Below are 4,960 nucleotides of genomic sequence, written 5' to 3'. Positions count from 1 at the left end.
AGAATATAAAAATTTAGTTGCTCATGGGCCATGATTTGAAGAGAGCAGAAAACTTCATCTTACTAGAAGTCTTAGTAAATTTGATATTTTATGATCAAGACATTTTTATGCAAAAGATGCTGCTCAATAGAAAAGGTACTGTTCATTGTTTGTTACATGGTATTTTTCTGAACACCAAGTTGGTACCAAGAATCTGAATTGAGGTTCTCCTAAGAACATTTTACCTAGATACATCAACACCATTGGAGCAATTCAGACTATATTTTTAAAATAATATTTTTACTACAAAATGACAATCATATGGCAATGAAAAGAAGTGACTTCTTTTTAATCACTCTAAATTAAATATGTAAAGAAGATTGATAACTTAGAACCAGGGTATAGTATGTAGGGATTTCACAAGTCAGATTGTTGTGTCTATGTGAGCACGCATTGTTGATATGCACTGAGATATCATGACAGTCTGACGACTGAGAAGAGTAGCAAGCAACTAAAGGACATAAAGGGTATAAAGTGTATAAAACTATTAACCATGTTCACAATAAGATTTCAGTTAGATTATTGAGGTCAACATGCAACTGAAAACTAGCTGGTTGTTTGTTTCTAGAATTTTCTGTTAAAATATTCTTCAACAGTTCAATCACTGATAACTGAAACAGAGGAAGAGAAAATAAAAGACAAGAAAACTAGTATATTTTAAAATGCTTCTTTTTCCAAGAAAACAATTTATGTGTCTTCTTAGTCAATTTTGTATAAGCATCATCGTGAAGACATTAATTAATGAAAATGAATCAGTTTTGTTTCTAAAGCTATGACAGTTCCAATAAAATCTAAGTTAGACCACAAATATCAGAAACACCTTCTCTTTCCTCAAGCGGTATTGGAATATGTGTTGAGGCCCCACGATCACTTATTTGATTGTGAACAGAATGTAAGAGGGGTTCTTGAGTTCAACTCTAAACCCAATGCAAACAGGACTTCCTGGGAGTAATGAAAAGCTTGCATCTCATGCCTATAAAGCAAACCATAAGCCACAATAGTCTCAGTAAGGGATCACAGCTGTCCTACTTCTAAGGTTGTGGTTATGCTAAATGAAGTCTACCTATACTCAAAAGTATGTTTCCAATTATTTTATGTTTCAGGAAACACAAACAATTTTATACAAAGTAAAGGTAACTCACAAGCTTGATACCAGTTTTAAAATGGTCAAATTAAGTTAGTATGCTTTGAATGCCTGTAAGTAAAAATATTCTAATAGAGACTATTCTATGAGAATGTGGATACTAGATAAGATGTTATTTGAACCCACATGTTAACAGCAGAATTTCTTACAGTTGTGAGCAAAAGACATTTTAAGAACATTTTATTGCATATTTATTATTTATTTCGTGTATTGTGTCAGGGTGGAGTGGATGGATGGGTAAGCATGGGCATGTGGAGGTCAAAGCACAACTTGTGGCAATTGGTTTCTTCCTTTCACCGTTATGGTCCTGGGGTTTGAGCTAAAGTTATCAGGCATGGCCAGCATGGGCCTTTGTCTGCTGAGTCATCTTGTTATCCCAAGCAAAAAGACTTGAGTACCAGGAATAGTGGTCTTCTTCTGAGAAAGATAAAAGAAATTTATTTACAACATAATTGTGATGGGTTACTATACACTGTTAATTGGATAAAATTACAATCCCTGGAAAATTCTTGGATGTATTGGTAGGATATTTACAGAAATGCCTACTTGAGGAGTGAAGCCACACCCTGATTGTAGGTAGCACCACCTGATGGCTTCAGGCCCCAGTGTTAAGAAAAGGAGAAACAGCTGAGCAGCAACATGCATCTCAGTGCTCTAACTGTAAGCAGTAACATCAGTTGCCTTATGCTCCTCTTGGTAGATCTTCTCTGCCATGATGTGGTGTATCCACACAAATTGTAAGACAAAACTGTGAGTACATTTCTCAAGTTACTTCTTGTTGTTCGTTCCCAGCTGCTCAGCCCCAAAATAAACACACAGAAACTGTCTTAATTAAATCACTGCTTGGCCCATTAGCTCTAGCTTCTTATTTGTTAACTCTTACATTTTAATTTAACCCATCTCTATTAATCTCTATATTGCCACGTGGCTGTGGCTTACCAAGTAAACTTCCATCCAGTGTCTGTCTCCAGTGGGGTCTACATGACTTCTCTCCCACTCTATCTCCTTCCTAGCATTCGGTTTAGTTTTCCCTGCCTAGCTAAGTTCTGCCCTGCTATATGTCAAAAGAAGTTTCTTTATTCATAAATGGTAATCATAACATACAGAGGGGTATCCCACATCAACTTCTGATCAGGTATTTGATAAGAGTAAAGAGAAAAGCAACTGATAAAGTATCTTTCCTATTTATTTCAGTGTTTCAGACTTTATATTGAATTTTTTTCTACATTTGAAGCTAAATTTTGTACAGGTTGGTAGCTAAAGTTCTAATTTCATTTTTTTTTTACATTCAATCTTTCATGCTGTTTCTTCTCCAGTGTATGTTTTTGGAATTTTTGACAGGTATCAGATGACTGTATTTATGTGTGCTTGTGTTTGGGTGTTTTATTTTGTTTTATTGTAGACATGTCTACCTTTGCTCCTGTACTATATGTCTTAGTTTCTGTTCTTTGAAGAGAAGAGACACCATGGCCAAGGTAATTCTTAGGAAACAAAACATTTAATTGAGAGCTTGCTTACAGTTTCAGAGGTTTATTTAGTCCATTATCATCATGCTGGAGAGCATGGCAGTATGGAAGTAGGCACTAAATCAGCAGCTAAGAGCTATATCCTAATCTGGAAGGAGAGAGAGAGAGAGAGAGAGAGAGAGAGAGAGAGAGAGAGAGAGAGAGAAAGAGAGAGAGAGAGAGATTGGTGGGCATGGGCTTTTTGAAAACTCAAAGTTCACCCACCTTTAGAGACACACTTCCTCCAGAGCCATATCTCCTAATCATTCTAATCCTATCAAAGAGTTCCACTCTCTGGTGACTAAGCATTCAAATATGTCTGTGGGGGGTATTCTTATTCAAACCACTGCACTATCACTGTGCTGGATAGTTTTTTTTGAGGGGTGCAATGAACTTTATTGATGGCATTCAGGAGAGTAGGGCTCCCTAAGCCCCCTCCTGCTATTCTGGGGGTCTGGGATGGAAACTGTGAGGGAGATGCTCAGTGTCAAGGGTTAGTTAGGACAGGGACTGCTCAGCAGCCGAGGACCTCTCTCTTGCTGTGTCCTTGCTGGGATGGGTGGTCCAGGGCGGGCTTCTTACTCCTTGGAGGCCATGTAGGCCATGAGGTCCACCACTCTGTTGCTGTAGCCGAATTCATTGTCGTACCAGGAAATGAGCTTTACAAAGTTGTCATTGAGAGCAATGCCAGCCCCAGCATCGAAGGTGTAAGAGTGGGAGTCACCGATAAAGTCACAGGAGATGACCTGGTCCTCAGTGTAGCCCAGGATGCCCTTTAGTGGGCCCTCTGATGCCTGCTTCACCACCTTCTTGATGTCATCATACTTGGCAGCTTTCTCCAGGTGGCATGTCAGATCCACGACGGACACATTGGGGGTAGGAACGCAGAAGGCCATGCCCGTGAGCTTCCCGTTCAGCTCTGGGATGACTTTGCCCACAGCCTTGGCAGCGCCAGTGGATGCAGGGATGATGTTCTGGGCAGCACCACGGCCATCTCGCCACAGCTTCCCAGAGGGGCCATCCACAGTCTTCTGGGTGGCCGTGATGGCATGGACTGTTGTCATGAGTCCTTCCACGATGCCAAAGTTGTCATGGATGACCTTGGCCAAGGGGGCTAAGAAGTTGGTGGTGCAGGAAGCGTTGCTGACAATCTTGAGGGAATTGTCATACTTGTCATGGTTCACACCCATCACAAACATGGGGGCATCGGCAGAAGAGGCGGAGATGATGACCCTCTTGGCCCCACCCTTCAAGTGGGCCCCAGCCTTCTCCATGGTAGTGAAGACACCGGTAGACTCCACAACATACTCGGTGCCGGCATCCCCCCATTTGATGTTGGCGGGATCTCGCTCCTGGAAGATGGTGATGGCCTTCCCGTTGATGACAAGCTTCCCATTCTCAGCCTTAACTGTGCCTTTGAACTTGCCATGGGTGGAGTCATACTGGAACATGTAGACCATGTAGTTGAGGTCGATGAAAGGGTCATTGATGGCAACAACGTCCACTTTGCCAGAAGTGAAGGCAGCCCTGGTAACCAGGCGTCCAATACGGCCAAATCCATTCACTCCGACCTTCACCATCGTGTCTCTGGAACGAGGCTGGCACTGCACAAAAAGAAGCGGCTGTCTCTAGAACAGGGAGGAGCAGAGAGCTGGATAGTTTTATATCAACTTGACACAAGTTAAAGTCATCTGAGGGGAAGTAATCTCAATTGAGAAAAATGCCTCTATAAGATGAGACTGTTGGCAAGCCTGTAGGCTATTTTCCTATTTATAGATTGATGGAGGAGCGTGCATTCTATTGTGGATGATGCCATCCCTAGATTGTTTGTCCTGGATTCTATAAGAAAGCAGAATGAACAAGCCTGTAACTAGTGCCCTCTATGACCTCTGCCTATATCAGCTCCCGCCTCCAGGTTCCTGCTCTGTTTGAGTTCCTGCCCTGACTTCTTTCAGTGATGTAGCATAACATGGGAGTATAAACCAAATAGTAACCCTAAGACAATAGCTTTATAATATAGCCTTGAAATCTGAAATGGTAATCCTTCCAGCTTTGTTGATTTTGCTTGGGATTATTTTAAATATCTAGAACCTTCTGTGGTTTCATAAAACATTTTAGAATATTTTTATTATTTCTGTAGAGAATGTTGTTTGATTGGCATTGCACCGAATCTATAAGTTGCTTTTTGTAGAAAGATCATTCTCACAATATTAATTTACCAACCTGTATCCATCAATATTGGAGACCACCCCATCCTTTAGTGTCTTCTTTA

At 40.9% G+C, this 4,960-nt stretch overlaps 1 pseudogene; it reads right to left on the bottom strand.

Moving 5' to 3' along the window:
* Positions 1 to 3,250: 3,250 nt before the first annotated feature.
* LOC142845784 (glyceraldehyde-3-phosphate dehydrogenase pseudogene) lies at positions 3,251 to 4,283 on the bottom strand (annotated as a pseudogene).
* Between the last annotated feature and the right edge of the window lie 677 nt (positions 4,284 to 4,960).

The sequence above is a fragment of the Microtus pennsylvanicus genome, chromosome 3 (assembly GCF_037038515.1).
Source record: "Microtus pennsylvanicus isolate mMicPen1 chromosome 3, mMicPen1.hap1, whole genome shotgun sequence".
Taxonomy (NCBI): Eukaryota; Metazoa; Chordata; class Mammalia; order Rodentia; family Cricetidae; genus Microtus; species Microtus pennsylvanicus.
Note: the sequence above shows the minus strand (reverse complement) of the source record. Positions and strands in the feature narration are given on the sequence as shown.